This window comes from Bufo gargarizans, chromosome 6 (assembly GCF_014858855.1).
Source record: "Bufo gargarizans isolate SCDJY-AF-19 chromosome 6, ASM1485885v1, whole genome shotgun sequence".
Classification (NCBI taxonomy): Eukaryota; Metazoa; Chordata; class Amphibia; order Anura; family Bufonidae; genus Bufo; species Bufo gargarizans.
Genome location: NC_058085.1, coordinates 160,434,703 through 160,447,132, shown reverse-complemented (window position 1 = coordinate 160,447,132; position 12,430 = coordinate 160,434,703).

The following is a 12,430-nucleotide window of genomic DNA, read 5'->3' as shown; positions in this document are numbered from 1 at the left end:
ACATGGCTGGTTCTAGCATTGTTGGACAGATACTGTCATGTACTGTATGATGTCTGATTATCCTTTTTTACACAAATCATGGCATAACCCCTTTAAGGAATATTGACCAAAACATTGCTATGAAGAAAATACCTCTAGCGCGCACACTATAAAAATAAATGGGCCCCTTAGAAAAGTCATGTAAACATTTAAAAGGCATCTTTCAGCAGACCTGTACCTATGAAACTGGCTGACCTGTTTCATGTGCGCTTGGCAGCTGAAGGCATCTGCGTTAGCCCCATGTTCATATGTACCTGCATTGCTGAGAAATATTATGTTTTAATATATGGAAATGAGCCTCTAGGAGCAACCGGGGCGTTGCTATTACACCTAGAAGCTCAGCTCTCTCTGCATCTGCTGCGCCCTTTGCACTTTAATTGACAGATCCAGGCAGTAAAAACATCATAATTCCTGGCCCTGTCAATCATAGCGGAGAGGGCACACCAGTTGCAGAGACTCTAGGTGTAATGGCAACGCCCCCATTCAGTGGCGTTGTTAAAGGCTCATGGGCCCTGGTGCAAGAGTTCAGCTTGGGCCCCTTCCTTCCCTCAGCGCTTTGTGGCAGGGGGCAGGGGTGCACCTAGCCTTTCTGCTGCCTGAGGCAAAAACTGAAATGCCCCCCCTCCCTATACCAAATTCTCAACTTAACCCCTTCTCTCCAGTCCTACTTTATGTTTGAATAAAGGGTGGGTGGTCCTAGGTCATCAATATCAGATTGGCAGGGGTCTGACACCCAGCACCCCTGCCCATCAGCTGTTTGAAGAAAAGGCAGCGCTCATATGAGAGCTGCTTTCTCTGCTCTGTTTATCTGCTTGCCGCTACAATTGCAGTGGTGAGTAAACAGAGCAGAGAAGGCAGCGCTCGTACGGAAAAAAAATAAGCGGACAACCACTTTAAAGACATATTTGGAAAACATTACATACAGCCCTACAGAACATACAGGATAATACAGCCCCACATATGTACCTCTTACATCCAGTTATGTCTCCTCTGATGTAGATATTTTCTTTCCTCATCTTCCCCTGTCAGACCAGACCACCATGATGATTTCTTTCAGCAGCGTCTCGTCCCTGCAGAGTTTAACAAACAGACATCTTAGTTTCCTACCTTTCCATCCTGCTTCCCACCTTCTCAACACTCCATTCTGTCACCCCTAATACTGTACCCCCCAATACTATCCTGCAGAAACAGCCCCCCTGAAAATACTGGTACCACACAGATAGCGTGCCTGTAGTACAAAATTACCCCTTTATATTGTGTGCCAGTACAAAAAAATATCATTTTACCTTTCAGATCAGATCCCCATATAAAACCCCAGATGAGACCCCCCAATCTCAGACCAGACCCCCTTTAGACCTCTATGTCAGACCCCATATCAGACCGCAGTTTTAGACCTCAGATCAGACCCCCATTAGACCTCCATGTCAGACCCCGCCCCAATATCAGACCTCAGATAATACCCCCATTAGACCACCAGACCCCATATAAGACCTCTATTAGACCACCAGTTCCCCAATCAGACCCCTATTAGACCCCCATTAGACCTCCAGACCCCCAATCAGACCCCCATTATACCTACAGACCCCATTTAGATTTCCACACCCCCAATCAGACCTCCAGACCCCCATTAGAGCTCCAGACCCCAATCAGACCCCCATTAGACCTCCAGACCCCCATTAGACTTCCACACCCCCAATCAGACCCCCAGACCCCTATTAGACCTCCAGACCCCCATTAGACCTGTCCAGGCTCCCAATCAGACCTCCAGACCCCTCATATGAGACCTCAAATCAGACTTTGAAATAAATAAACTTACGGTACCTCTCCTGCTCTGCCGCCACTCTCCCGGTCCGGCGGTCTCCATGACTTTTCTCAGGGCCAGCGCTGCAGTCACCTGACTGCCTGCAGCGTCAGGTCACAGTGCAGTCTGTACATCGTGACGCTGCAGGCAGCCAGGACACAGCAGCACAGAACCTGAGAAGAGCAAGCAGGAGGAGGGGTTAAGTGCTGTACAGCACTCACAGCACTTCTCTCTCTGTCTCCTGCATACTAGTGAGTGCTTCTATAATGGAAGCGCTCACTAGTATTCCCTTTATAAGATGCACTGCTTATAAAGGGAAATATACAGCACCACTGGCAAGGGGGGCCCTCTGGCATAGGGGCCCAGTTGCAACTGCAAACCCTGCGACTCTATAGCTACGCCAGTGCCCCCATTGCTCCTAGAGCCTCATTTAGATATATTTAAACATCCTTTTTCTGAACAATGCAGGCACATATGATCATGCGACCAACGCAGATGTCTTCAGCTGCCAAGCGCACATGTAACAGGTCAGCCAGTTTCATCGGTACAAATCTCCTGACAGACGCCCTTCAAAGGTATGTGCATCTTCTTGTAGCCTTGAGCAGCATAGACCTCCTTGCCATGGAATGAAGGAGTAACTGACTAGGAACGTGGCCCTTTAATTGCTGTCAGCCTCCATTGGCTTCACTTTGGTTCATAAGCTACAATGGGCTAACAGTGTCTCTTCCAGGTGAAGCAAAGAGTAGGTGGCAATCTGAGGAGGTCTGAGTGGGTGCACCAACTCTACCATCTTTTGACATGTAAGATGTGTTAGAAGATAGATGTTAGTGCACAAAGGAGGCGCACATACTCCTTTGTGTTCCAAACAGCTATAGAAAGAGAACAGCAGTCGTTTGGTTGGTTTGATATTGGCAGTACTTTCACTCTTTTGAAATGTCAGGTTGAGGAAGGAGTCAGTTTAGACCCCGAAACGTGTCTGGTGAAACTACGATACCTGCATGTTCAGATAGAAAAGGACCACATATACCAACCCAATAGGAAGCGCTTCCCTACAACTACGTTAGCCTGCATATCCACTAACAGCCTCCCCGGCATATGTAACCAGCGCACACAAACCACGTGGGATGCCGATTTTGCAGCACGCGCATTGAAAGAATACAGCGAACAGCAAACCTTGACCGGACAGCCTGCTGAAAGGAAGCGGCTGCATACATAGAAGATGCTGGAAAGGTAAAGGCATGCAGCGTATTACCAGGAGTGGTACAAAGAATACCTGCCCCCCATAGATGATAAAGCATTTAATCCAATACAATAGCCGCATTATCTAACATAACAGCCACATTTATTGTAAAGCCGGACATTTATAAGTGGAAATAGCTGGGACTTAGTAACTCCGGTCCGACAGAGATATTTGAACATTATATTAATACCACACTGTGGATATACGGAAACTAAATGACTATATCTATACAGGGAGTGCAGAATTATTAGGCAAGTTGTATTTTTGAGGATTAATTTTATTATTGAACAACAACCATGTTCTCAATGAACCCAAAAAACTCATTAATATCAAAGCTGAATATTTTTGGAAGTAGTTTTTAGTTTGTTTTTAGTTTTAGCTATTTTAGGGGGATATCTGTGTGTGCAGGTGACTATTACTGTGCATAATTATTAGGCAACTTAACAAAAAACAAATATATACCCATTTCAATTATTTATTTTTACCAGTGAAACCAATATAACATCTCAACATTCACAAATATACATTTCTGACATTCAAAAACAAAACAAAAACAAATCAGTGACCAATATAGCCACCTTTCTTTGCAAGGACACTCAAAAGCCTGCCATCCATGGATTCTGTCAGTGTTTTGATCTGTTCACCATCAACATTGCGTGCAGCAGCAACCACAGCCTCCCAGACACTGTTCAGAGAGGTGTACTGTTTTCCCTCCTTGTAAATCTCACATTTGATGATGGACCACAGGTTCTCAATGGGGTTCAGATCAGGTGAACAAGGAGGCCATGTCATTAGATTTTCTTCTTTTATACCCTTTCTTGCCAGCCACGCTGTGGAGTACTTGGACGCGTGTGATGGAGCATTGTCCTGCATGAAAATCATGTTTTTCTTGAAGGATGCAGACTTCTTTCTGTACCACTGCTTGAAGAAGGTGTCTTCCAGAAACTGGCAGTAGGACTGGGAGTTGAGCTTGACTCCATCCTCAACCCGAAAAGGCCCCACAAGCTCATCTTTGATGATACCAGCCCAAACCAGTACTCCACCTCCACCTTGTCGGCGTCTGAGTCGGACTGGAGCTCTCTGCCCTTTACCAATCCAGCCACGGGCCCATTCATCTGGCCCATCAAGACTCACTCTCATTTATCAGTCCATAAAACCTTAGAAAAATCAGTCTTGAGATATTTCTTGGCCCAGTCTTGACGTTTCAGCTTGTGTGTCTTGTTCAGTGGTGGTCGTCTTTCAGCCTTTCTTACCTTGGCCATGTCTTGAGTATTGCACACCTTGTGCTTTTGGGCACTCCAGTGATGTTGCAGCTCTGAAATATGGCCAAACTGGTGGCAAGTGGCATCTTGGCAGCTGCACGCTTGACTTTTCTCAGTTCATGGGCAGTTATTTTGCGCCTTGGTTTTTCCACACGCTTCTTGCGACCCTGTTGACTATTTTGAATGAAACGCTTGATTGTTCGATGATCACGCTTCAGAAGCTTTGCAATTTTAAGAGTGCTGCATCCCTCTGCAAGATATCTCACTATTTTTGACTTTTCTGAGCCTGTCAAGTCCTTCTTTTGACCCATTTTGCCAAAGGAAAGGAAGTTGCCTAATAATTATGCACACCTGATATAGGGTGTTGATGTCATTAGACCACACCCCTTCTCATTACAGAGATGCACATCACCTAATATGCTTAATTGGTAGTAGGCTTTCGAGCCTATACAGCTTGGAGTAAGACAACATGCATAAAGAGGATGATGTGGTCAAAATACTAATTTGCCTAATAATTCTGCACTCCCTATATATTCAGTGGACCACTTTTGTCTGTACAAATACTAACCTAATAACAACTAACCTGCTGATCAAATTATATATTTTTAACCTTTGTGGGCTGAAGTAGCTGTGAAGCAGCAGCTCTGGTCCACCAGGGACATTTGAACATTATATTATTGCTGCTTTCGTGATTACTGATATATAGCAATTTCATCACTATACTGATATATCCAGCGGATGATACTTGCCTGTACAGCTATCAACCTAATAGTGACTACCCTGTTGACCAACTGATACTCTCAACAGAAGAACTTGCTATTTACTTCTATTCCTATTTCTATTCTCCTTTGTGGAGACAGTCTTTTACTTATACTTCTATTTTATATATCATGTATCATTATATATCATATTTTTTTTTTCTATGTATTTTAATTATAAGAGGGAAAATGAATCAACTTATATCAAATACAATCTGTCTGCTCTACGCTTGTTACCAGATATAGTGTGCCAGCCTATCAACCACATTTACCTTTACACATCCTCCTGCTGGCTAGGTGAGTCAGTCAGACTTTGAGCACCTTACATGACAATAGACAGGTGAGCAGCTATAAAACTTAGTACCTCTGTACTCAGGTTTGTAAAGGGTTTGTGTTAATTCCATAAAAAAATTAAATGGGTTTTATAGGTGTTTAATATTAGTGGTCTATCCGCAGGATGAGTTATAAGTATCAGCACCGCCACCAATAAGGCTGAGTTCATATCAGCGTTCAGCCTTTCAATTTTTCTGGTCCGTTATAGGATCAGAAGAATGGAAAGGACGGGTTCGGTACATGACTGAGCCGAATGAAGCCTACAGACCCCATAGACTATACTGGGGTTTGTTAGGTTTCCACTCAGAGAAAGATTTTTAAAGCTGAGACAAAAGTCGTGCATGCAGGACTTTTGTCTCCGCTTCAAAAATCTTCCTCTGATCCGGATTTGGGATTTTTAATAGAGATATTCTCCTCTAAAGCACAGAAAAACAAATTCCTTTATCCGACAGGCGCAAAATAGGCCATATGTAAAACAGTAAGGCTAGTTTCACACTACCATTAAAATCCTCTGGCAAAGGAAGAACCTGTCAAAATGTATTGTAATCAGTATAGCCAGATACTATATTTCCCCGATGGAACCCATTGACTTTAATGGGACCCGACGTGGATCCAGCCTGCTTCCAGAAGTAGTGCCCAGATCTGGCAAGACATAAACCGCTACAAGCACAGTTTTTTTGTTCATCCGAATCCTGGCACTAATGCTGGAAACAGGCCGGATTCCCCCGGAGTCACATTATAGACAATGGGGCCTGGCAGCGCTCCGGACCCTTTCTAGATATGCCGGATACAATGAACTCTGCCAGGCTGTTCCTCTGCGCTAGTGTGACACTAACCTTAGACTATCCTAGACCTCTGAGTGAAACTAGATGGCAATATGGGTTGTGATGTCACATGGATGGAAACAGATGTCTCCATGCAATACTAGCCAAACACTAGCCACTGTCTCTATTAGGGCTGCACGATATGGGAATTTTTTGTTCGATTGCGATTAGGGCCCTAAAAATTGCGATAACGATATGCGATGCGATATTTTAAAGGAATTGTGCTAGAGGTCTATTTGCTTGGATTTTCCCATATGAGCCGCTGACGCGGCTGGGTATGACATAGTTATGGGGGATCTGTGGATGATGCTGTTATATGGGGGATCTGTGGAGGGTGCTGTTATATGGGGGATCTGTGGAGGACGCTGTTATATGGGGGATCTGTGGAGGACGCTGTTATATGGGGGATCTGTGGAGGACGCTGTGTTGTGGGGGATCTGTGGAGGACGCTGTGTTGTGGGGGATCTGTGGAGGACGCTGTGTTGTGGGGGATCTGTGGAGGACGCTGTGTTATGGGGGATCTGTGGAGGACGCTGTGTTGTGGGGGATCTGTGGAGGACGCTGTGTTGTGGGGGATCTGTGGAGGACGCTGTGTTGTGGGGGATCAGTGGAGGACGCTGTTATATGGGGGATCAGTGGAGGACGCTGTTATATGGGGGATCAGTGGAGGACGCTGTTATATGGGGGATCAGTGGAGGACGCTGTTATATGGGGGATCAGTGGAGGACGCTGTTATATGGGGGATCAGTGGAGGATGCTGTTATATGGGGGATCTGTGGAGGACACTTATGGGGGATCTGTGGAGGACACTTATGGGGGATCTGTGGAGGGCGCTGTTATGGGGGATCTGTGGAGGGCGCTGTTATGGGGGACCTGTGGAGGACACTTATGGGGGACCTGTGGATGGCACTGTTAAAGGGGATGTGTGGAGGACACATAGGGCCATGAGGGGGGCCAGCTTAAGACATATAGCATCTTATGCTGGTCCCCCTCATGTGTCCTAAACTGGGCACATAACTGCCCTTTGCGTGTAAAGTGTTTTACTAGTGTGTGTGTGGGTGAAACACTCTCTCTCCTAACAGGTCCGGCCTCTGTACTCACTATGAATGCAATGCACTGCAGCGAGGTGGCCGGCCGGCGCGTGACTGACGTCACTTAGTAACGCTCCTGCTTCCTGAAGTGGGAGGAGCGTTACTAAGTGACGTCAGTCACGCGCCGGCCGGCCACCTTGCTTCCGCTCGCTGCAGAGCATTGCATTCATAGTGAGTACAGAGGCCGGACCTGTTAGGAGAGAGATTGTTTCACCCACACACACACTAGTAAAACACTTTACACGAGCTGGCCGGCCGGCGCCTGACTGACGTCACTTAGTAACGCTCCTGCTTCCTGAAGTGGGAGGAGCGTTACTAAGTGACGTCAGTCACGCGCCGGCCGGCCACCTCGCTGCCGCTCGCTGCAGAGCATTGCATTCATAGTGAGTACAGAGGCCGGACCTGTTAGGAGAGAGATTGTTTCACCCACACACACTAGTAAAACACTTTACACGCAAAAGGCAGTTATGTGCGCGGGGCCCCTTTTATATATAATCGCAGCATTTTCCGGTCGGCCAAATCGCCATATCGCATTTGCCGATTATCGCGATTCGATTATTTTTTCGATTTATCGTGCAGCCCTAGTCTCTATTAACCCTCCTCATTAGTCACAGAGGCCGAGCTGTAACAGAAAATGAAGTTGACTATACACCTCTGAACATACATATGTTTACTGGAAATATAGCTTTACAATTTAGGCTACTTTCACACTGGCTAGTGCTCACTGACACTATTGGTTATTTTGTGTGACTGTAAAGCCGATCCGGGCCGGCTTTTACTGGGAGCAGCCAAAGTGCAGGGTGTGTGGCTGTTCCCCACGTTCCAGGCCGGGTTTTGCTTTGGGATAAAAACCCAGCCAGCAGTCTCAGCTGGGTGCGGATTATCCTCCATCTGATACTGGAGCTTTATCAGTCTGGGTGTTGGAGCTGAAAGTTTGGCCCGGGACTAAGGCCTGCTACATTGTTTGGGGAAAAAGCACGTGGACTTCTGCTTCACCCAAGGACTTATGTGATGCAGCCTGGTGTGAACAAACACCAGACACAAGGTGACTGTTTTTCCTTTAAACTGCTTTTTTGTTGTCACTTTACGTCTGTGTGAATAAAACACTGCACTGTTTAAGTTAAAGACGTTGTCATTGCCTCTGTACTGCGTCCACTAGCCTGTCTACCAGAGAAAATCCCCACAATTGGTGTCGGATGTGGGCAAACGCAGTGAGGCAGGCATGAAGGCCGAAAATGTTTTGTTCTTCCCCGGCACAAGTGCATGTCCTACATTAAGCCGGAAAGATTACGACCCGTGTCCCCTGACAAAATGGAGGCGGTCGTGAAGGCCCCCGTGGAGGCTAACTTGCAGCAGTGGGAGGCTAACAAGCAGCAACAAGAAACTAACTGCTATTGCAACATGTAATGGCGTTGCAGGTGGCAGGAGCATCCCAGAATGTCCACGATGCCCAGAAATCTGTCCATGTGGCGATTCCGAAAATGACGTTGAGACCTATCTGGCGGTATTCGAAAAAGCGGCCGTGAGGGAAAAGTTACCCCGAGACCAGTGGGTGAGGTCGGCAAGTATTGTTTGATCTCCCCAATGCTCAAGAGGCCGACTACCCGACAGTAAAAGGTGAGATCCTGGCGAGACTCGGGGTGAATGTGTTGGTCCGGGCCCAGAGAGTGCATCAGTGGGAATTTAACCCGGCTGAACCCACCAGACCCCAATATTATGATCTGCTGCACCAATTGCAAAAATGGCTGAAGCCTGACATATTGACTCCCACTGCTATGTTGGATCGGCTGTTAGCGGATGTGTTTTGGAGGGCTTTGCCGTACCCTCTCCAGGACTGGATCGGCCAGGTGTCTCCGAATAATGCCTTGGAGATGGTCGACCTGGTGGAGCGCTATGAGGACACCAGAAATCTGCAGGGGGGTTCTTTTAGGAGGGGGCCAGCTAAACCCCGGAAATCTCCACTCCAAATCCGGCGACTGGTGCAAGCCAAACCCACCCGGGACGTACCCCCTGCGAACCCAGCCTCGGTGGTCTGCTGGAGGTGTCACAAACCTGGTTATATAAGACCTGACTGTCCCCATCAGGGTGAACCCATGGACACCAACTATGGCTACCGCCACTCATTGTATGCCAGGAAGCTATGTGCCACAGGTACCTCTGAGACTGTAGACAATACAGATGTCCATGTATCATCCGCAAACAGAATAACGGGAAGGGGAAAGGGAAAAGGTAGGGAAGGGAAGGCATATCTCACCCTTACTAGTTGCAATCTTGAGTTGAGTCTGAAAGAGAAATGAAGAACGTGTTAGTCTCCTTGAATCAAAAGCCCTTTTCAGTCACATTATACATTTATAAAGGAATCACATTCCCGGTTAAGACCGTGTAGTGACAGAGTTCCCAATGTATGGATCCAGTACGCCTCTCTGTCTTAAAAGTAGAGTCCGGTTACCGCCGCGTCTGGGGGAATCAGTTTGTTCCAACACTTGAAATTGTAGTTGGGAGGTTCGGTGCTTTTCTTTACTGAAATGATGCGGAACAGGTAACATGGTATGCCCAAGTCTGATTGTGGATTTATGTTTGCTTACTTCGATCCCGGACATGTTGTGTGGTCTCGCCCACGTATGCCAGACCACATGGACATTTCAGTAAATATATTACAAAGCTAGAGTCACATGTGTAGAATCCCTTGATAGGGTATGGTCGTCCTGTTCTTGGCTGAGTGATGTATTCGCCTCTGATGACACTAGAACATTGCGCACAGTGTAGACGGGGGAATGTCCCTTGTCGTTGGCTCCTCAAAAATGTATGTTTGGGTAGTTTAGTGAAGCTGCCTATATCAGCCTTAACAAGTTTTTCCCTGATGTTTTGGGGTCCCTTGTAGCAAGTGAGAGGGGGTTAACTAAATTCTACAATGTTAGGGTAAGCTTTTGTTACTATTGGCCAGTGTTTCCTCAACGCCTGATGAATTTTAGGGATGATATGTTGTAACGCATGCCAATCGTTGAGGCTCATTCCTCCGTGGTGGGGTAATGTCCCTTATGATATTTCTTGTGGAATCAAGGAGAGATTGTGGGTACCCCCTCATAGTCTGGTTTCTTTCACGTCACTATTGGAAACAATGCGGTTAACCAGTATAAATTGTGCCTTTTGGAAGAGCGTTTTTGGTGGCCTTGGGGTGACAACTGTTGTAATGGAGGAGACTATTGCGGTCAGTAGGTTTGTTAAAAAGACCTAAAGTTATGTTACCCATTTGGTCAAGTTTAATTACAGTATCCAGGAAGCTGATTTCCTCCTGGCTCACATGCATAGTGAAACATAACTCTAGGTAGACTTGGTTAAGGTCCTGAACAAATTCCTCAATGGTGGAGGAATATGCAAAAAATGTAGTATATGAAACAAAGCCACATGACAGAGAATTGGTTGAATAAAGGGTGTGTGTATACATGGTCTTCCTCGAAGGCCATCATATAGGCATTTGCATATGGGGGGGCCACATTAGATCCCATTGCAGTACCCCTCTTCTGACCTAAGTATGTGTCATGAAGACATGAAGACGTTTTTTGTCAGTATGGTTTTTAATAGTTCAAGACATAATTCCTGTTGTACAGTTTGGAGTTCAGATTGTGTGTGTGTAAGAGCTTGGCCATTGCTTGTATCCCCTTATCGCGTTCAAGCTATTCACATCTAATGTCACTAGTGTACAGTTTGGTGTTCTATCTAATTGTTGTAATTTAGAGATTCAATCTGATGTGTCAAGGAGAAAGGATCTGGAAGTCTTAATGAGTGGAGTGAGAATCTTTTCTAAGTAAACAGCCAATGGGGACAAAATGGAGTCAGTGGAGACCACTATGGGGCGTCTTGAAGGTTTTTATGGATCCACTAAAGAAGGGGCAAGTTCAGACCCCGAAACGCGTCTGGTTGCAGCAGTTACTATACCCAAGGGATCCCACATATCATATGTGGCTACGAACACTTTAAATATTGCAGTGTTTCCAGTGGAATAGGCGCGCGCCTAACTAATACAGAACTTGGAAGCGGACCCAGCCTCCGAAACCTCCCAATCTCTGATCACGTGTACAGACTCCGATCACGTGACTAAGAGTTCACGTGAACAAGGCAGAAGGTCCTTGATACTCACTCTGGCGTCCGATCACATGCAGACCTGATCTTCCAACAGAGACCGAATCAGACCACACGACTTCTGGAGGGGTAAAGTACAAAGTTATTTGCGTATAAGTACTTATACCTATGCCCTATTCGAGTACCGTATGCCCACCGCAGTTTATGCTTGTAACGGAGCAATGACATATGGGAAGCAGGCCACAGCGACGCCCATCCGTCACTAGCATCACCTCACATCAAGGGACGTAGCGTCACATGGACATCCTATATTTGGAGTTTTTTGGTTACGCTTTGGTTACGTTAATGCGGACCTACACTAACTCATCTATTGCAACCAAGGGATTCTGAGCCTTAACGACCAGTCCCCTTTAAGTGGGTCCACACCAGGAGCACTCCAGTGTTTGTTTTGAGCTATACTATATGTATTTTGTATTTATATTTATTTTAGCATCCTTTCATGGCGCCAATATGTGTGTGATTTAATGTTTTTATAGTATATTGTATTTTTAATTGAATAAATACACTATTACATAATAAGTTGTCCAACTGGTACCAGGTACCTTTTATAGATCTTAGGTAAAGTGTAAAAGACTGGTGTAATAGGGTCTTGTTTTGTGAGGAATGTGGCCGTTTTGGAATCGATCACTCCTGGTGTATGTTATGAGGACATCAGATATTAGTCCCTGGACTTGTCTTGTTGGATCATGACGCAGAACCTCATATGTTGTGTCGTCCGTTAGTTGTCTCCTGATCTCGCTCAGGTATTTAATCTTATTCATTACGACCAAAGCGCCGCCCTTATCGGCCGGTTTGATGATAATGTCACTTTGCGTTTGTAGGGAGTTTAGGGCCATCTTTTCCTCTGCAGTTAAATTGTTTAACTGCAGTATGTGGGATGTCTGTTAAGTTGTTATACCTGCCATGATAACCAGACCATCGTGAGGCACGTTATTATGTCAT